Raw genomic sequence first — 22,544 nt, 5'->3', positions numbered from 1 at the left:
TGTGCGCAATGCGTTTCACCATCGGTATAAAATACGGTATAGCCAGCCCATCTAACGGCGTGACGTAAACGACAACAAATATCTGTAAAAACTCAGCCTAGTGGCTAGATGTATAGTGATCAGCCTCTTCGCACATACTAAAAGACATATTTTCTCTCTCTCTTCTTCGTAATGAATGCAGAGTCCATGATGTTTAGTCATTTGCGGTAAAAAATGAGCACTACCATAGCCATGTTTGACCGCACCCTACCCACCACTTGGGCCTAGATTAGCGAGGATGTGCGAAAGAGGTACCCTCCGAGACCCACGGTGAGCTGTGATGATTGAGGCGACGACGCCGGTGGCGAGGACGATCAGCGCGCGCTGAGCTCTGCGGAGTGAGTCCTTCCAAAGCGCGTGGTAACGAGCCCTGCAAGCATCTGTAGACTTCTAAAGTTGTCTCGCTAGACAACGACCTGGGAGGAGCGCGGCCGCTAGTTCATGGCGGTAGAGCTCGACTTACACCGTGCGGCCGAAGAGATCGCCGATCGGGCGTCGGCAGAGGCCACATTCCAACAGGTCGCCCTCCACGCCGTGTTGGGGGCGGTACAGGTGGCCCGCAAGTAGACAAACTTCATCGTCGTGTAGGTTTCATCGGAGCAGCGACAAAAGGATCCATCGGCGGTGCGGAAGTCGATGGCGTTGCAGCAGGCGGCGAGGGCCGCCGAGATCGAGTTATCGGCGCCATCATAGCCGCTCAAGCGACGGTGCAGGTAGAGGCGAAGCAGCGGTAGGTCATGACCCATGCCGGGACCATGAGGAGGCATGCAACTCGAGAGAGGATGCGATGCGCCAACGAAGCCATGCGCCCGTGGCAACCAAGGGATGACGAGGGCCAAGCCAGCTACGCCGACGATGGGCATGCCTCTATGCAGCTTGGTTTAGTGTGATTAGGTTTACTGTATAATGGAGACATGTAGCCACCTAAACAAAAATCAAGATTTGTTCCATTGACTTGCGGGCAACGGGAAGGTGTGCGGCCTGTCCACGAGATGTCCTTACGGCAACAAACCCAATCCAATTTAGGTAGAGTTGGCTCTAAAAGAGACATGCCCGTGGAGCGCGGTAAATTTAGGGCATGTTTCTTAGAATATTCTCAGCAGGGAAAAAATAGGTGCGATTTGTCATTTTCGTGAAAATGCTCAGCTTCGTAGTAATCGACAAATCACATTTCTCACTTTATTTGCAAGTTGAGGTCGCTCTCCGTAGTGTAGTGCGCATCACCGTCGGTGCAGGGCGACCTCACAGCTGGCGAGCGGGGCATAGCCTCATAGTGCGTAGAGGATCCTTTGCTCGTGTGGAGCGGAGCAGCAAGCCCGGGTACCACGGCCGGGTACGCGGCCGTACCGTACGACCAGAACGGACGGGCTCGGCTCCTCGCGGGCCCACCCTGTGCCGGAGGTACTCACCGTAGTACGGACCGGATCATTCCCCCGACGCGTGGATGTGCTGGCGGGGACCCTGCAGCCATGTGCGTATGAGCCAGGAGCGCTGGGTAACAACCCTACACTAATTATTCATGGGTCCTCCCAAAAGAAAAAAAAAATGGTGCCACGGAGTGTGCACTTCATTGGAGTTACTACCAAAGTTCCAAAATATTTCACCAAAAAGAAAATGGTGCCAAGTAGCCAGCCAGCCAGCCGTGTTTGACATGTAGTAAAAAACAAAGCAGCTAGCTGCAGCTAGTTGTGCCGAGTCACCATGGCGGAGATTAATCTGCTGGCAGATGTTTCCAGGTTTGGCAAGTACAGTAATAATGTAACCAAATTAAGACGGAGATCGCGTGCCGACGGATGATAGGCCAAACAATCGCCCATGTTTCCGTATGGAGCCGATCCATGACGCGGGCTACCACGACAGGTTTGTTACAAGGCATGCGGTCAAACTAAGCTGCCGCCGCCTCCTCAGATTTATCATACTCCTCCCTCCGGTCTTTTTAATTGACTCAAATTTAGTACAAAGTTGTACTAAATCCGAGTCAAGTCAATTAAAAAAGACCGAAAGTTGTATTAAATCCGAGTCAATTAAAAGATACTGGAGGGAGTATTATTTTCCAAACTTTAGAGGATTGGTCTACTTATATTTATAACTAAAATAAGTTAGTTGGCTTTGCTTTGAAAATCATATGTCTGAATTTGTCTTGACAAGTACTTACGTTGGTTTACAATTTGTACTATTATGAGATTACAATTTAGAAAAAAACGAGGTTCAAGACAGTCGATTGTGCTATCCGACTAGATAGAATAGAGGTTTTACTCCAGATAGCACGCTGATTTTCAACAGAACCTTGACAACATAGCAGGAACAAACTCATACCATGCAGGCTGACGATGTTGATGCAGGTAAGAGTCCATCCCAGGTAGCCGCTGTTCTAGTGAATTGATTAGAAGCTAAAGAGATCCATGACTGTGCTGGTGTCTTCCATCGCTGGAAATGATCTCGCAGCACCTTCGCCACAATTTTGGGTTGGAACCGTCGAATTGTGGAAGATCAGCACGCCGGCCACAGCCAACATCACTTCCATGCGATTGGTTATAGTTTTGCGAAGCTAAACTAGGATGCAATTGGGTATAATGTGTACCTCCTTCCGGAGGAAGCATGAGAGAACTATATGACGTCCCCCAGTTGATGTGTGTCTAGCGGTGCCCTGGAGGGTGGTGGTTCCGTCCATCTCCCAAGCACGCGAGGCGGAGGAATCACGCACCCCAACGGCGGGATATCAGGGCATGAGATGTCCCAAATCGCCGTTGTGAGTTGAGAGACCTCCGTCCTGAGCATCATGCGAACGGCGTTGAGTTCCTAACTAATATGCACCTTCACTCCTTCGAGATCTAATGATAAAGTGGCCATACCCGAGTCGACGTTCTTGAGTTGCGCACTGGTGTCGATGATGAATGGGCGGAAGGCATCAAGGACCTCCTTCTTGTAGTAGGGGCGGAGCTGGAGAAAATATTTCCCTGATGCATGTTTAAGTTTGTTGCTTTTGCTAGCTGAATTAACACCTCCATGATACATACTTTTCTGGCTATAACCTGATGCACCACCTTAGTTTCAGTGCCGCCTGCTCGCCTTCAGCGACGGTCAAAGGCTGCTCGCCTTTCGCGTCGAGTCGCGTCGGCGTTAATTCGCTGCTCGTCTTTAGCGCCGCCTGCTCATCTTCAGCGGCGGCGTTAATGCCCCGCCAACGGGCTTCCTCGGCGCTATATAAACCGTTGCGTGCCTCCCATGCCGCGCAGTCTGGTGGTGCTTATCGTAACGCCGACTTCACATTGTTGGGAAACCTCAAGAAGAAGGTATGATGAGCACAGTAGCAAGTTTTCCCTTAGTAAGAAACTAGCATGAAACTAGCATGAAACTTAAGAAATTATAGATACGTTTGAGACGTATCAAGTAGGTAAACGATAAAAAGAATAATTTCTGAAGTGACATGCTACCAACATAATCTTGATCAACACTATTTGTAAAGCATATGATATGAATGAAGTGACTCAAAGCAATAGTATATAGTTTGCTAACAAAAAGATAATGACTAAACAACTGAATCATATAGCAAAATTTTTTTATGAATAGTACTTTCAAGACAAGCATCAAAAAGTCTTGCATAAGAGTTAACTCGTAAAGCAATAGATTCTTAATAGAAGGTTTTGAAGCAACACAAAGAAAGATTTAAGTTTCAACAATTGCTTTTAACTTTCAACATGTATATCTCATGGATAATTGTCAACACAAAGTAATATAATAAGTGCAATAAGTAAACATGTAAGAATCAGTGCACACAGTTGACACAAGTGTTTGCTTCTAAGATAGAAAGAAGTAGGTAAACCGACTCAACATAAAGTAAAAGAAAGGCCCTTCGCGAGAGGAAGCAGGGATTACTCATGTGCTAGAGCTTTTTATTTTGAAAACATGGAAATAATTGTGTCAACGGTAGTAATAATTCATATGTGTTATGCATAAAACCTCCTATAAGTTGCAAGCCTCATGCATCGAATACCAATAGTGCCCGCACCTTGTCCTAATTAGCTCGGACTTCCATGGATTATCATTGCATTACATATGTTTCAACCAAGTGTCACAAAAGGGTACCTCTATGCCACCTGTACAAAGGTCCAAGGAGATAAATCGCATTTGATTTCTTGATTTTGATAGATCTCAACTTGAGGACATCCATACCGGGACAACATAGAAAACAGATAATGGACTCCTCTTTTATGCTTTAAGCATTCAACAACAATAATATTCTCATAAGAGATTCTGAGGATTAATGTCCAAGCTGAAACTTCCACCATGATACATGGCTTTGGTTGGCGGCCCAATGTTCTTCTATAACAATATGCATACTCAAAACATTTAATCATGAGAAATCTCCTTTACTTCAGACAAGACGAACATGCATAGCAACTCACATGATATTCAACAAAGGTGTGACAGGTTGATGGCGTCCCCAGAAACATGGTTACCGCTCAACAAGCAACTTATGAAAACTAAGATACATAAGCGACATATTCATTACCACAATAGTTTTTAGGCTACTTTCCCATGAGCTATGTATTGCAAAGACAAGGAATGAATTTTTTTAAAGGTAGCACGCAAGAAATTTACTTTGGAATGGCAGAAAAATACCACATAGTAGGTAGTTATGGTGGACACAAATGGCATAGGTTTTGGCGCAAGGTTTTGGATGCACGAGAAACATTCCCTCTCAGTACAAGGCTTTTGGCTAGCATGGTTGTTTGAAGCAAACACAAGTATGAACCGGTACAACAAAACTTACATAAGAACATATTGCAAGCATTATAAGACTCTACACTGTCTTCCTTGTTGTTCAAACACCTTTACCAGAAAATATCTAGACCTTAGAGAGACCAATCATGCAAACCAAATTTCAACAAGCTCTACGGTAGTTCTCCACTAATAGATTTAAACTACATGATGCAAGAGCTTAAACATGATCTACTTGAGAGCTCAACACAATTGCCAAGTATCAAATTATTCAAGACAATATGAGGCATTTTCTGTTTCCAACCAAATAACAATAAGTATAAGTGCTGCGGCTTTCAGCTTTCGCCATGAATATGAAAAACGAAGAACACAAGTGTTCAAATGAAAAAGCGGAGCATGTCTCTATCCAACACAAGGATTGCTAGGATCCGAATTTATTCAAACATAAACAAAAATAAAAACAAACAGACGCTCCAAGTAAAGCACATAATATGTGACGGAATTAAAATATTGTTTCACTAGAGGTGACCTGATAAGTTGTTGATGAAGAAGGGGATGCCTTGGGCATCCCCAAGCTTAGACGCTTGAGTCTTCTTGAAATATGCAGGGATGAACCACGGGGGCATCCCCAAGCTTAGACTTTTCACTCTTCTTGATCATATCATATCATCCTCCTCTCTTGATCCTTGAAAACTTCCTTCACACCAGACTCAAAGCATTCTCATTAGAGGGTTAGTGCATAATCAAAAATTCACATGTTCAGCAAGGACACAATCATTCCCAAAACTTCTGGACATTAACCAAAGGTACTGAAATTTAATGGAGCAAAAAAATCCACTCAACACAGTAAAAGAGGCAATGCGAAATAAAAGGCAGAATCTGTCAAAACAGAACAGTCCGTAAAGACGAATTTTTTCGAGGCACTTAACATGCTCAGATGGAAAAGCTCCAGTTGAACGAAAGTTGCGTACATATCTGAGGATCACGCATGAACTTTTTCAGCATTTTACGAGTTTCCTACAGAGAGATCAACTCAAATCCGTGACAGCTAAAAATCTGTTTCTGCGCAGAAATCCAAATCTAGTATCAACTTTTCTATCAAAGACTTTACTTGGCACAATAATGCAATAAAATAAAGATACAAAGGTATTGCTACAGTAGTAACAAGCACCTTGACTCAAATATAAAACAAAAATTGCAGAAATAAAATAATGGGTTGTCTCCCATAAGCGCTTTTCTTTAACGTCTTTCAACTAGGCGCAGAAAGTGTAAATCAAGTAATATCAAGAGAAGAAGCATCAACAGAGGAGTTTGGAGTTTTCTCAACTATGCATTGTATCTTATCTATGTAAGAAGCTCCTCTTTCATTACTTTTAGGCTTACTATCCTCCTCAAATAAATTTTCAGGAACAATCCAATCAAAATTGTTTTCTAGTGCCTCATGCATTCCTATGAGTTTATAAGGTATTGGTATTTTAATCTCCCCTCACAATTGGCTTCATTAGTGTACTTTAGCCTATCTTTTTCCATCCTTTCAAGGATATTTGCAAAATTGGTATAAAAGCCAAGCATCTTATGTTAAATAAAAACTTTCCTAGCTTCTCTAGCTACATCACCAAATTCTTTAAGAAGGGTTTCTAAAATAAAATCTTTCTTCTCTCCTTCTTCCATATCACAGAGTGTAAGAAACATATGTTACATTATAGAATTAAGATTAACAAATCTATCTTCCAACATGTGCACTAAAGTGGCAGTAGCAATTTCATAATTAGGAGCAAGTTCTACCAAGGATCTATCTTCAAAATCTTCAACCTTACTAACATGAGTGAAAAATTCTTCTATATTATCTCTTCCAATGATAGACCCACTCCCTACCAATATATCTTTCAAAGTGAACTTAGGGAGAAGCATGATGAAATAAACAAAGGTAAACTAATAAATAAAGTAAATGCGAGTAACTATTTTTTTTGTGTTTTTGATATAAAGAAAGCAAACAAGACAGAAAATAAAATAAAGCAAGACAATAAACAAAGTAAAGAGATTGGATGTGAGAGACTCCCCTTGTAGCGTGTCTTGATCTCCCCGGCAACGGCGCCAGAAAAGTTGCTGCTGGCGTGTGGGAGTTAGAAATCTCTGAGGTGTAACAGCGCCAGTGGTAGCTCCTTGTGACGGTAAAGCACACGTCCGTTGGGAACCCCAAGAGGAAGGTATGATGAGTACAGCAGCAAGTTTTCCCTCAGTAAGAAACCAAGGTTTATCGAACCAGTAGGAGATGAAGGCCACGTGAAGGTTGTTGGTGAAGGAGTGTAGTGCGGCGCAACACCAGTTATTCCGGCGCCAACGTGGAACCTGCACAACACAATCAAACTACTTTGCCCCAACTTAACAGTGAGGTTGTCAATCTCACCGGCTTGCTGAAAACAAAAGATTAAACGTATGGTGTGGAGAATTATGTTTGTTTGCAGAAAACAAAAGAGAACAATGATTGCAGTAGGTTGTATTTCAGATGTAAAAGAATGGACCGGGGTCCACAGTTCACTAGTGGTGTCTCTCCAATAAGATAAATAGCATGTTGGGTGAACAAATTACAGTTAGGCAATTAACAAATAGAGAGGGCATAACAATGCACATACATATCATGATGACTACTATGAGATTTACTTAGGGCATTACGACAAAGAACATAGACCGCCATCCGAGCATGCATCTATGCCTAAAAAGTCCACCTTCGGGTTAGCATCCGCACCCCTTCCAAGTATTAAGTTGCAAACAACATACAATTGCATTAAGTACCGTGCGTAATGTAAACAATACAAATATCTTTAGACAAAGCATTGATGTTTTATCCCTAGTGGCAACAAGCACATCCACAACCTTAGGGGTTGTTGTCACTCCCCCATATTCAATGGAGACATGAACCCACTATCTAGCATAAATACTCCCTCTTAGAGTTACAAGTATCAACTTGGCCAGAGCCTCTACTAGCAACGGAGAGCATGCAAGATCATAAACAACACATATATGATAGATCAATAATCAACTTGACATAGTATTCCATATTCATCGGATCCCAACAAACACAACATGTAGCATTACAAATAGATGATCTTGATCATGATAGGCAGCTCACAAGATCTAAACATGATAGCACAAGAGGAGAAGACAACCATCTAGCTACTGCTATGGACCCATAGTCCAAGGATGAACTAATCACGCATCAGTCCGGAGGCGGGCATGGTGATGTAGAGCCCTCCGGTGATGATTCCCCTCTCCGGCAGGGTGCCGAAGGCGATCTTCTGAACCCCCCGAGGTAGGGTTGACGGCGGCGGCGTCTCTGGAACTATTCTCGTATCGTGGCTCTCGGTACTAGGGTTTTCGCGACGGAAGGAATAAATAGGCGAAGGGGCCGCGTCGGGGGGCGCCCGAGGGGCCCACCCCATAGGCCGGCGCGGCCAGGGGCCCCACCGCGCCGCCATGTGGGGTGACCGCCTCGTGGCCCCTCTTCGTCTCCTCTTCGGTGTTCTGGAAGACTCCGTGGAAAATAAGACCGTGGGCTTTTGTTTCGTCCAATTCCGAGAATAATCGTAAACTAACTTTTCTGAAATCAAAAACAGCAGAAAACAGGAACTGGCACTGCGGTATCTTGTTAATAGGTTAGTCTCGGAAAATGCATAAAAACATTATAAAGTTTGAACAAAACATGTAGGTATTGTCGTAAAACTAGCATGGAACACAAGAAATTATAGATACGTTGGAGACGTATCAGCGATGTACCCCCGCGCCCCGGCAGTTGCTATTTTTTTAATCTATGTTTTAAAATTTGTACAAATATCGGCCAAATATGGCCGAACTATCAATAAATTTACTTTTTCTTCGAATTTTGTTATTTTTTAAAATTTTAATCTTTTTTATATAGGGACTACGATTGGCAGCCGCCCGACCCCTATTTTAGTTTTACCGCCGGTGTTCCCCATATCTAATCTATATCTATACCTAATAATAAAGGGAGAAGCGTTTCCGTGGTATCCTCCGTTTCGTCCGTTCCGTTAAGTTGGTTTCGTCCGTCGCTGTGTGTACCTTGGCCTCGCGTAGAATCTGCATCGGTTGCGTGGCTCACGGCTGAGTCCAAGTTGATTACGTATGCATCTTGTTTGTTCATAACCTATAGAGCCCATGCACTTTGGGACGGCCCAGAGTCATCGCATCCTCCCGAGCTTCACGTCGTCTCATCGGTTTAGTCTCACCGGTTTGGTCTCCAGGCTTCGCACGAAAAAGGGTTCAGCCCGATCGATCTGCAGATTTTCGTCTGGTCTCTTGACCTGGCACGGAAAAGAGTCCACCTTGATCGACCTACTGTTTCCCTATGTAAACGCTCGTGTATATATACTAGTATAAATGCCCGTGCGTTGCCACAGGTAATCAAATTTTATTTTTCAATGCACATATATAGTTTACAACTCAATATGAAAATTCAAAAGACAGCGAAACGACAAAAAGGGCGTGCCACTATTTTTCCTTGTAACATGTCACATCCAAAACTTCACATTTGAAAAAAGCCACAATATAGTCTACAAACCAATAAGATTATATCTCGTTTAAGGCTGTGTTTGGTAGAAAAATATTTTTGAAGTTTTTGGGAAAATACTGCAGTTTTCTAAATTACTGCAGTTTAGAATACTTTGATGTGTTTGGGAGCGATGAAAAACTGTGGTATTAATACTTAAGTATCCCAAAAAACTGTGTTGTTTCGAAGTATTAAAAAATCAACTCCAGACCTCTTTTTTCTGAAACGGAGAAAGCGAGAAAAAGAACGACACACATGCTCCCTAGCTATCATTGACCGCAGCCCACCATTTTCCTCACGAGATACGATCGCAAACATGGACGACCAGGAAAGACAACCATCATAATATATAGCATAGCTACATGTGGCTCGGACCTAGTTCAGTGCATGCACTTTGCTGGCTCTGATGCATTTTCTTCATCTACTTCTCACAAGTCCAATGTCCTACACAGACATACGAGTGCTTTGCTTGAATCATTATTATTAGCTTGCTACACTTTTTTTTAGTTCTCGTGTAGTAGTATATGACGTTCACACAACTCCCATCAGTCGGTCAAATGGACGGTAAAACAACATTCTCCAAATACTTTGCAGTTTTTGTCGAAACAGAGAAATACTAATGTATCACAAAACTGCAGTATTCCTTCACCGTGCACTGAAATACTTCAGTTTTGCAATACTTCAGTTTTGGAAAAACTTTGTTGCCAAACTAAGACTAAACCATATTTTAACTACCGATACAATTGACATGATTTAAATATAAAATAAGCAATCTACTAATACATTTGTATCAATAAATAGTTAAATGTTCGTGTTTTACCACGAGAAAACAAGAAATGTAAATGTAATTTGATTTTTTGGTACCCTTCATCTCTATGACGACTTATAGTTTGATATCCCTTTTCATAACGTCATGTGTCTCATTTGCAAATATCACGACTTGACATCATATTAGCCATCATTGCATAAAATAATTAGCAACACATGTCATTTGGACTCGGTTCTTAGGACATGAGTACTCTAAATATGAAATATATGATTTATTTTTTTCAAAAACCCATAGCCTCATAGAAGGCAAAGATAATTACAATATCATACCATATCACCAACAATATGGGGTAGAGAACACATGCAAGTCAGTGTACAAGCTATTGCAATATACACTCGGTTTTGTCAAGCCACAGTACAAGCTATTAATTGCACTATTATCTACAACATAGTAAGGTATGGTACGTCTTCCCTTCCTACTACCTCTACTACACGCCTATTGCATTATCTATAGAGAAATCAATCCATAAAATTATCTGCAAACAGGACAAACTTATGTTGTTCTACAGAAGATATAATGCTTCTCAGTGGCTACTCCTTTTGTCTAACTTACTGAACACATTTCCAGAAAAACAAAAATAATTAAATTTAGAAAGAAATTTCCTTACAACATAGTAAGGTATGGTACGTCTTCCCTTCCTACTACCTCTACTACACGCCTATTGCATTATCTATAGAGAAATCAATCCATAAAATTATCTGCAAACAGGACAAACTTATGTTGTTCTACAGAAGATATAATGCTTCTCAGTGGCTACTCCTTTTGTCTAACTTACTGAACACATTTCCAGAAAAACAAAAATAATTAAATTTAGAAAGAAATTTGAACCAAAATATCTAGAAAAAGAAATGTGTACTTATCTGATAGAGAAGATCTTCTACCAGCATTCAACCACGGCATTCAACCACGGATGATGATCATAGGACATTGAGCAGATGATGTCAAACACATGCGGTTCCTGCATGGGGCAGAGGGATCAGACTTCCAAAGGCAAACACGCCACTACAGGCACCTTTCGGTGCAAAACATCACTTCTTCAATAATGTGCACAGTGCACTACATTCCGAATGTGCAAAAGTGAAACCAGGATTCTCTTCATTTCAATAGAAAAGAGATGTACTATATATGGTCGATCCTACAACATTGCTCGACCCAAATCTTATTGGGGAAAAAACAGAGAACAACACCAGACATACGTCAAATGTTCTAAGTCACCATGTAACATTACAAGGCATCCCCAGGGGCCTGATAAGAGAAAAACGTTCAATGAGCAATGGCAGCCGCCTTAAGGATGAGCTGCGGAGGTATCTCGCGGACCACTCCAAGCATCGAGTCGTACTCCTCGTCTTTGTGAGCAAACTTCTTCCTCAACTTCTTCTCAAGCTCAATCTCATCGAAGCTCTTCATTCTCGGCTGCATGAACTTGAGCTAAGTTGAAATAGTTGGTTGCTGAGTGGGAGATGAAGGCAATCTCCTCCACTGTAAGCTTCCTTAGGAACTTGGCAGGATTACCAACCCAGTGGGGTCAAACAAGATAGGATTTTTTTCAAAATTGAAAGCTGAACATATCTGTGTCTTGCAGCAGTTAAATAACCAGTTCAACAAATTATTGAATCCAAAATATGAGTATATGAGCTTCTAGCTTCCAAACATAAAATAGAGCTTATAATATAGACACCAATATACGCTTGGTTCGGTTGTTCTCAAGCAGAAATGCTCGTCAACGCCAGACAGATTTATTTAACTATATTGCATAGGAATAAAGCATTTAAATTGTATAATCAACCTTTGCGGAAACATGGCTACATGCTTAACCCAGGCGCATAGATTGAATTATTTAAACTGTGCATGCCATTTGTTTGGAGCAGGAGAATGACAATCTTCTAAACAACATGTCAGTATGTCACTGCAGAATGCCATCTTATAATGTACAAAGGTTGAATGCAGAATACTACTTTGTAACATAATGATGATAGTTGAATGCATAGTGTCCATCTACCAAGTACTGTAAGATTATCAAACTTAAGAGAGCAAGAAAGTAACCTCTCCAGAAGTCATGCATACAAGTGAGAATAGTTGATCTTTACCACTTCACACCTCATAGTGGACCAAAAGAAAACTAAATCATCTAAAACTTGCACAAAGTTCCATCCCATATTGTAAAATGGTTAAGCGTAAATCGTTACTAAGTCATTACTAACAGCACTCCAAGAGACATACATGACTGGCTTCAAAATACAGTAGAACTTAAATACATCATGTGAAAGAGACAGAGATAATTACCTCTGCTCACAAGGTTATTATAGATTACCTCCTTTTATTGATTTGAAATCGGTGCATCACAGCCAACACTCTCAGAAACTTACATCATAATTAGCAAAAAAAAAGAGAAAAATTAAACTGAGATACAAAAATCAGAGGTGATTCAATAAATTGGATAAACATCAGGTGTTAAATACATGGAAAATAAGAAATGAGGGCACATCTTGTCGAATAGCATATCGGTCCATGAGGCAATTGGCCTACATAACAACTATTAAGTGCAGCCATAGATATTGCCAATTCATTGGAAAAGGTTGATAGGCCCCCAGGAAATAAATACATGGAAAGTAAGAAATCAGGGCACATCATGTAGAATAACTCCGCATGTATTTCTGACTGAATAGAGCATAAGTCACAACAAATACCTCACCATGTATTTATGACTGAAGTTGATAAAGAAAGGGAGAAAAGGGAACTGAATAGTACCTGAAGCAATTCATACGCAATTAGTGGTTTCATCTCTACACATCACAAATTTGTAGCCCTAGTACTGCAGTAGATCATATATAGTGAAGCAATTATAGAATGGAGCAAGGGAAACTTGACTTTGTACCTCTGATTCACGTGGGAAAAATCCTGTCCCTAGTCGACTTTCTGCTCACTTTCTTGGTCACCTTGTACAACACCTCTCTTGTTATTTTCTCAAGACTTCTTTCAATGTCACTGAGCTCCTCATACTGAAGTTGCCAGATTCATGTCTCTGGTCGTCTTCTCTTCGGCTCCGAAAAGTGAAATATTATGTTTGACGCTTGCTCTCCTGCATTCACAGTAGTACATACACCTATGTTCGTCTACAAGAAAGAGAGGAACACTTCTGAGTAAACTTAGTTATTAGTAGGAATGATGTAAACTTCAAACGCCATACAAATATTGACCAGCCTTAGGTAACAAAAGAAAATCTATGGTTGTTATCGAGGATTAGACTACTTGAGAGGCCAAACTTCACAACTAACTGGCTATTAATGCAGCAAGAAGATCCATGTAAGTATCTTCCTGCTACGGCCCCAAACTTTTTCTTCTTGGCATTATGGATGCCTGTCATGGAAAAAAGATCAGATTAATAAATGATATAAACGTCCACATTAGTTCATATGTAACATATACTCAAACTTAAAAAGTAGTAGAATCCTAAGAAAACAAAGACACCAAAGCATGAAAAGATTAACCTATACTCAAACTTAAAAATACTATTTGACCTATACTGAAACTTAAAAAGTAGTAGCATCATAACCTGCAAAATTAATAGAATAAAATAGTATTTGACAACTACTGAACTATATAAAAGTGATTAAATTTCTAAATTTGGTGCACCTTAACCCAACAAATGAGTACATTATAACCTGTTTCTAACAGGTCGAACCACTGGAGCACTGAAAATTTGACACATAAGAGTAAATTCTAAAATGGTCACTAACAAGAGGCTAAAATAGCCTTAACAAAGACAAGGAGAGTGGTGTCAGAGTGGTAATGATAAAACTAATGGAAATCTTTGAAAAGATTGGACATAACATTCAAGAGTAGTGAGGAATCAGATGGTATGCATGAAGAAACTATACCTTTACTTCTTTATGGAAGTATGAGCAAATAATAAATGTCTCTGAAGCATTGTGTACATACATACCATCTCATTCTAGAACACCTGCCATGTCATATATGGGCTAGTTAGTTCATATGACATAGCTTATTAGAAATCCATTTTAGGTAAGCTCATATTACGCCAATGTTATGACTCATAGCTTACATAAGGGTATACTTAATTACTCATGTTGAAAAACTACCCTCTTCTAAAGTCTGTCAAATAATAGCCAGAGTTAGAACAATTTATCATCTCTGCTATTTATTTTCACCTCACAACCGAAGATATACATGGGCATGCGCCTCCACGTTGCTTATCTTGAATGTTTTGTATAGTAAAAACTATCACACGTGTATTAGTACATGCAAGCATTATGCATTTAACAGTTTTCACTTCTCGCTATAAGCAGACAAATATGCAAAGTATGAGTAAATTACTGCATGCAATTTGATAATGATATGTACTGCTGAAAACGAAGTAAACCAATCTGATACAAAATAAAATGATCAAACATCTGAATAGAAAACTGTCACCATCACGATAGACACAGATGGCAAATGTTTGCAGTATAAGAACCTAGATACACAGTTGTGCACCACTAAAAAGTCGGAGGTTCAAACATTAATATAGAAGCATTCAATTTGAGTTTTCACTGCCATAAACTCACCAAAGATGATGGAATCATTCAAATATCGCAGTCTGCCCAACAACTTGACGAACAATACTCAGAGGTTCAAACATTAATAATATTGGCAATGGATTACATGCACAATGCCACAAAAAAGTTCTTTATTTCTGTAAAGTCGGTAGGTCATTTTCCATCAAGTGAAATTCTCTCTGATAGAGATCAATTTCTGCCATCACTATATTATACAGGACATGAATACCGATCTACTCCATGGTTTTTCCGGCCGCGGCGTCCATCAGATCTGGGCTGCAGATGGTGTTGTTGGCCTCCGCACTCCTTACAGCAAGACAGTGGAATCGCGTGCGTGGGACGAAAGGCGAGGGAGGCGAGGCGCAGAAGAATCCACAGTGGGATGGGGCAGCAGGTGAGCTTGATGCGAACGGGATTCATCCACAGGTGCTTCTTCGGCGCCATGCCATCATCTCGACGCCCCTGAGCTCGGTGGTGGTGCGTGGTCCCTGCGCGAGGCCTTGGGGAAGGAGAGGTAGGCGAGGGAAATGACTTCGTCCCCGCGAGCACCTGAGGTCTGAGGGGCCGGGAGGAGATGCGACAGAGGGGGAGCAAGCCAGGAGGAAGAGATGGGGCCGGGTCGTGACGGCGGCGCTGGAATCTGGGGAGGACGCGCGACGCGGTTCTCAACTGCGGCGTGAGCGGCAGCAGGCGGAAGATCTACGGGCGAGCGGAGCGGCGATTGCGGGAGGGTTTCCTCCTTCCGTATAGAGGATAATGAAATTGGGCCAGGCCCATAAGGGACGAGGCGACGACACGGACGAAGGGGGACGACGAAAGGTTTGACGTATGGCTGGGCAGAATAAGGAACCAGTTTAGTCTTTTTAAGTAGTAGAGATAGAGAAGTAACATCTAACCACATAAATCATTGTCAACGGCCAGTAAAAGGCAAGCCCACAAAATTCCTTTGATACAGAAAACTATCCAATTAGGAACACTCACATACTTAACGGCAAGGAAGCATTTTTTCTGCAATTAGTTTAACTTGTGTACAAAAAATATGCCGAAATGCCTTTAACATGTATTAAGAAGCAAACACCAGCTTTAATTGGAATAAATATAACTCGCATTTGCAGTTACATAAACAACAGGCCATGCGTGATAACTAAAACAAGAAAATTATGTGATGCATCTGGACCGAGCAGAAATTTGGCTGCCGTACATGAAAATACACATAAATTAGAACCTCTTTCGCTTATGTTGACCAATTGATCTAATCAAGAACATAAATAAGAGTACTTGCAATTGGATCTACTGAAACTGGATCACCCACTATTTCATCTATGTCAATCGCACAATTGTGGTAACTTGCATAGTACCAATTCACCGTATCAAAGAATCGATAAAAAAAATAGATGACAAAATAAGAATGTTATGTCATGGTCATTCACAATCCAGAATGCTGCTACAGACAAAACAATCATTCATAACAAACCTTGGAGGACATCTGGATGTCACGGATCTTGGACGTGAACTGCAGGTTGGGTAACTCAGGTACAGAGGCTGGTGGTTGATTTCAGCGGCTAGTGGAGTTAGGGGACGGTGGGTGATGATCATATTCGATTTCAGCCGGCGATGAGACCCCAAAGGCATACGAGCCGCTGCTTTTCCAGCCGGCGGCGCTGGTTCCAAGCGTGTTGTGGACTCAATCTCAGCCATGGTAAGGAGCACTAACAACGAGGAGTCAAGGATCTTCCCTGGCTCCATGGCATGCCCCTTCCGCTGAAATCCTGATCCAAAAAATTGCCAGGTAAAATTAGTAAAAGCAAATCGGGCAAAGAGGTATGATTTTGCGAGAGGATTCCTCATACCGTGATAGCAGTAGAAGAACGCCGGCAGAGAAGAATAATCGCTCCGCTCGCACGAATCCACTCGCGCCGAACACCACCGATCCCACCAGCCGTGGTGGCCAAAATAGGGGTACCGAGCTCACCAAACCACGCCACTCGCCCATGAAAATCCCGAGACCACGGAGCCACCCGTTGCCGCCGGGTACAAGGCCGCCCGCACACATAGCCTACCGCAGCGACGCGCGCCGGCGAGGTCGCGCGCTTGCCCCGAAACCGCTGGCGGCTGTCCCCAGCTGCAGCCGCCCGCCGCAATCCCAGGTTCAGCCGCCGGCTGCAATCGCGGGTGAAGCCGCTCGCCGCCAGCAGCAATCGCCAGTGCAACCGCTCGCCCAAATTCCAGAACCACCGATCGTGCCAGGAGCAAGCCAGGAGGAAGAGATGGGGCCGGGTCGTGACGGCGGCGCTGGAATCTGGGGAGGACGTGCGACGCGGTTCTCAACTGCGGCGTGAGCGGCGGCAGGCGGAAGATCTACGGGCGAGCGGAGCAGCGATTGCGGGAGTGTTTCCTCCTTCCGTATAGAGGATAATGAAATTGGGCCAGGCCCATAAGCGACGAGGCGACGACACGGACGACGGGGGACGACGAAAGCTTTGACGTCAGGGTGGGCATTCGGTTTTAACCGAAATTTCGGTTCGGTTTTTGCGGTTTTTGAACAAATTCGGTTTTCAAAAATGGTAACCGAAATTGGCATGAAAATTTAGGAAACCGAAGATTCGGTTAACCGACAAATTCGGTTCGGTTTTCGGTTAAAACCGACTGAACCTACTCACTTGAACAAATAGTAGGCATCACCGAAGACAGAAATACTGATTGACATATCAACACAAAAAGCATCAACTGCGTAAGAAATCGACAAATGAGCACCAATCATGGAGGGATGCTATTTGGTAGGCTGCGGCACTCGTGGTACAGGTGCATCACTCGTGAGCGATTAAAAGGGGTAGCTAAGACTTCGAGCGACATGTTCTATTATGCAGGCTTCACGCTATATTCAGAAAAATGTAGTACATCAAAGACCAAAGTCAGACATTGAATGAACAATTTTGGGAACATCAAACGCAATTGGGCTTCTATGGAATGATCGGTTTATGCACAAATTGATGGTAGGTTACTCAATTCGGTCTATTCGGTCTTGTTCGGTTGGTGGGGCTAAAAGCCAAATTCTACCAAATTTAATTCGGTTAGTATAAATGGAAACCGAAAAAATAGTGGTTAATGGAAAAAAACCGAGATTTCGATTAGTTCGGTTTCGGCTTCGGTTCGGTTTTCGGTTTCACGGTTTTTATGCCCACCCTGACTTTGACGTATGGGTTGGCAGAATAAGGAATCAGTTTAGTCTTTTTAAGTTCTCAAAAAAAAAAAAAAAAGTAGTAGAGATATGATCGTGTGCGCACCGGATCAGAGGTGGAGGGGAGGTCCCGCAAAAAAGAACGCGTTCGTGCGCATCCCTGATCGGCACGATTGGCAACAATTCCGAGATCTCAAATCGGGGGAGACGGAAGGGGAGCTCTTCCCGTCAACACGCCCCACCTCGCTCAACAACATGGCGCCGGAGGTGGACAGTCTGCTCGCTCGAACCGGAGGAAGCAAGCGCTGACCAGTTTCGCTCGCGGTTCACGTGCTCGCACTCGATGTCGCGCGGGGACACGGTGAACCAGGCATGGTTGTGGAGCGCGCGGAGATCATCGATGGCTGGTATGGCCATGTAGTCAAGATAGGCCTTGGGCCACCCCTTGGTGACGACGACGACAATTAGAAGTTCGATGCTCGTGTTGTGGCGGTGGCAGGAGTAAACCACGCACGGAGTCGTCCGTGCACTATCCTGGAGTTCGCCGGCAGGCAGCCACTCGTAGCACCAGTGAAGTGATTCGGGGCTCCGGGCCTGGACGGGGGCATACGCGGGGACGCAGAGCGCATCGACGCGGAACACCGGGACGAGCTAGCGGCGCCTCCTGTGACCAGTGTTCGATGGCTAGGGGCAGTCGAGGAGCACAAGCTCATGTCCAAGGGGCACATACGGCCCTCCAGGTACTATTTTTGGTTAGCCTGAAGCCTAGATTCCTACAATCTCAAGCCGTATGAAACTATGCTGAATTAAAGATACTAGACAGTAAACTCGTGGCTGAGTTTGGAGGGAGAAGCCTACATCGAATTTATGGTTCCCCTGACGTACTCTACTTTATGGTTCCCCTGACGTTCTCTACTTAGTTCTCAACTGTATTCATCGGAGAACAGGCCTGGTGGGAATCCAAGGAGAGAAGCAGGGGGGAGGGGGAGGGCAACTCCCCTGCTGTTGCATGACCATGGACGGGCCTGCTGCAGGCCAATGTCTGGGCGGTCGAGCCGATGGCTGCTGGTCGAGGCGGGAGATGAAGAAGCGTTTTATGGGATGGCGCTGGCCTGATGAGGAGCCAGGAAGAGACAAAGGTAGGGATGAGGAGATGATCTATGGCCGGATAGCCCTGGGTGATCCGACAATGACCGCCGCTGTTGTTGTTTTATCTTCCTGCCTTTCAGGTTGGACGCCAGTGTGGAAGCCGGTGCTCGTCGTGAGCCAGACGTGCCAGAACATAGAGCTCGTTGAGCACAAGAACAAGATGGTGTCGAAGCTGGACACGACGGATGGCGTCCCGAGCCGTACATCATGCTGTCAAGACTGTATTCCCCATACATCATAGTGAGTAAATCTACATACCAAAAGTAGACTATATACATACCAAAATAGATGAATCTATAAAAAACTTAAACATCTTATATTAGTGAACGGAGGGATTACATAGTAACCAGAATACAACCGCAATCACGCATCAGAGATAAGTCAGTTTTCACATTTAGTTTGCAAAAGGAATTTACTAAATATAAATTCTATGTTAAAATGTATCTAAATTCTATTTTTTAGGTGATCTCGTATACCGCATTTTGTTAGAATTCTAAAGTCCTTCCTTGGCACATGAAGTAACAAAAAAGATTGTTGAAAAGACCCATCACCAAGCAATGGTAGATCATATTTCTATACAAGTCAAAGAGATGTCAGTTCTCGTAAAAATGATGTGTGTCGCTTAAATTTTAAAAGTGGCGCATGTCCATCACTATATCTTTTAATTAAACCGTAGCAACGCACGGGCAAATTTACTAGTGAACTCTAAAACGGCTGCGCCGGAGCCCAAGGGTACGGAGTGGAGATGCTCTAAGCTACGCGCCAGCCGGCGCCGCCCGCATGTGTAGATCAACCTATCCCTTCGTTCCTAGGTATTCTAGGTACGTGCTGCCTGCTGAGATCCTGAGAGTGTACGACACAAAACAAACCTAATGTAGCTGAGAAATATGATCGTGTCATGCATGCGCGCCATCGGTTTTCTTCTTTAAGATTCAATGCAGGACTTTTTGGCTAAGTTTTATTGAAACGTACAGTATAATGTTTAAGTTTGGTCAGACATATTGAAACACAATGGTACATAGCAAAATAAAATAATGCATGGGATAGTCGCCGGTCTCAAGTATATCTTGTATTCATATATATATAAGCCCTGACTTGACTGAGCTTCACGTATCTCTCATGCATGAGTTTTGACGCCTCCATGGAACTCTAGGGATTGCTGCATTAGTCAACAAGCTGCGAAATAACTTATTTTCCAATCACACACGATGCAAGTAACAATTGTTTTTTTCTCTGTAGACAGACATAACATCGACTTTGTATATACCTTTTCGTACTTCCATCAAAGTAGTTTTTTCTTGATGTCTCTAAAACATATACTCTGATCTTAGTATCTGTAGGAACTTTACTGCTTGTATTCATTACATTGTGGTAAATCAAGATATTATTTTTCTTTTTTTGACTGTAACTATGGCGGGCATGAGCCAGCCTGAACATATATTCAGTAAGTTGCCTACGAAGCTTTTCAGCCTCTACAAGATAGGTTCAAATGAACCAAAGTACACTACGGTTACAAGAGAGGAGAAGAAAAAGAAAAACACACACCGAAAACACACAAGACCGAGGAGAAAAAAGTGACCACCCCACAAAACTGGGGGCAGTTGGCCGATGAGAATACTCATCGCGACCCAAGCACAACGATCACAAGGAAGAGTCCCGAGGACACACCAGAGGGACAACCCAGCTCGAGGCTCCATTGGAGTAATCGAACGGCTTTGGTCTGCCGAGACCCAGCAACGACACTGCACCATCGACGTAATTGAAGGGCCACGCGCATCCGAGACCACACTACGCACCGACACCACCTGTGTCGAGGGTGTCGCCGAAAGGTCGCACGTGGCCGAGATGACGCCACGACGCCTGTGTGCGACCAGCTGGAGTCGAAGGGTATCACAAAGCAGAGACACGCCCATTGAGCACTCGCACATGGAGCACCCTCGACACGCCAAAGAGCTCCGACAAGGACCCGACACCGGAGCCCAGCAACCGGCAAGAAGCCACCACCACCACTGCCATAGCTCACCTTGCATCGGAGAGGAGACCGCACCCATGGCCGCCATCTGCATCACCATGGGGCAACCAGTACAGATAGGAGCATCGTCACTGATGGCAAGACAGAGGGGCTCAACACCCAGCCACGATGAACCCCCGTGTGGGGAGCGCGTCACCACCATGGCCGCCACTGCGAAACCACGACACCCGCCAACCCCAGCGACGAACCGCTGCAGGTTGATGACTGAGTAAAGAGGAGGCGACCCTCGCAGCCACAACACCAACCAGCAGTGGCCAGCATATACTGCCGCCAAGACAGCCGAACGCCAACCACCACCGGACCGCCAGAATTGGAGAACTCGTCGACCCGAACCGGAAGCGCCACACCATGTGGAGGCAAACCACAACGGAGATGACAGCTCCGCCCAGCACCATGCTGGCAGGAGCACCGCACAACATCCCTCCCAAATGCCAGCCTAGAGAGGCAGACCGCTCCAGATCGAGCGCGCCTGGTCTTCAAGGGATCATCCTAGCATGCCGGCTTGGGAGAAGATAGAGGGCAGCAGCAGGACCTCCAACACCGCCTGACGCGCCGCCCGACACAGCCACGCCGGCCACCACCGCCAAAAATCACCGCGGGCCGCCGCCCGGAACCCAACCACCACCCTCTACGGAGGAAGCCGTCGGAAGAGGCACAACACGCAGCAGCCGCGCCGCCCCTTCCGCCGCCGCCAGCCGCAACCGTCGGAGAAGGACGCCGGAGCCGGGCCGCACAGATCCTGCGCACCGGAGGGCGCCCACCGCCACCGCGCCGCCAGGGCTTTGCCCGACGACGCGCACCGGTGGCGGCGAGGGCGGGGGAGACGGGGAGGCCGGCCTCTCGCCGGATCTGAGGCGCCCCGGTGCAGCTCGGCTCAGCCGCACGGGGACGGGAGCGGGCGTCTTTTTCCTGTATCGTTTTTCACTGTCCTAGTATCGATATTATTTTTTCTGATAAAGGCACTTTTATAGAACTCAAGGCGTCTAGTCAAGGGATATGGTCATAGGGAACGATAGAAACAATGGAGTATAAAAACGAGTAGTTGTTACATTTCTTGGCAAATCGTACATCTAGAGATCCATTTCGAAAAAAAACGTACATCTAGAGATAAACTCTCTCCGTTGCGATGTATAAGACATTTTGATAGCTCAAACTGAACTGACAAAATAGTTTAGATTTAGCAACAGAGGTGGTAGTACGTTAACAATGGAGTGTGATCTAGAAACAATCCGGTTGAAAGAGCCATGAAGCAGAGAAATTAATAGACAAACTATTCGGGCTTATAGTGTTTGATCTCACGTCGAAGACTTCACGCGTGTCAATAAAATATACAGCATCCGCCTCTACTTGGCCACGCGCAAGAACGGACTTGCTGAAGCGTCTGCTGGCGAATATCGCATGGCCGTGTAGCCCAGCTGTGACGGGCACCCAAGCCCTGGCACCGGCATCCGCCTTGAAAACCTCCACCTTGCGAG

The 22,544-nt window shown here is 44.2% G+C and overlaps 1 long non-coding RNA gene across 2 annotated transcripts; it reads right to left on the bottom strand.

Moving 5' to 3' along the window:
• Window positions 1-11,188: 11,188 nt before the first annotated feature.
• LOC124701224 lies at window positions 11,189-17,030 on the bottom strand. Of its 2 annotated transcripts, XR_007001946.1 has the most exons (4): window positions 16,561-17,030; window positions 16,185-16,479; window positions 14,033-14,115; window positions 11,189-13,511 (listed from the first exon to the last, which is right to left on the bottom strand). It is a non-coding gene; the product is annotated as an uncharacterized LOC124701224 (long non-coding RNA). The 2 variants fall into 2 exon arrangements; XR_007001945.1 differs by having other exon boundaries at window positions 11,189-14,115; window positions 16,561-17,026.
• Between the last annotated feature and the right edge of the window lie 5,514 nt (window positions 17,031-22,544).

Source organism: Lolium rigidum, chromosome 3 (genome assembly GCF_022539505.1).
Source record: "Lolium rigidum isolate FL_2022 chromosome 3, APGP_CSIRO_Lrig_0.1, whole genome shotgun sequence".
Taxonomy (NCBI): Eukaryota; Viridiplantae; Streptophyta; class Magnoliopsida; order Poales; family Poaceae; genus Lolium; species Lolium rigidum.
The sequence above is the reverse complement of the archived record's forward strand: the minus strand, read 5'-3'. Positions and strand labels throughout refer to the sequence as shown.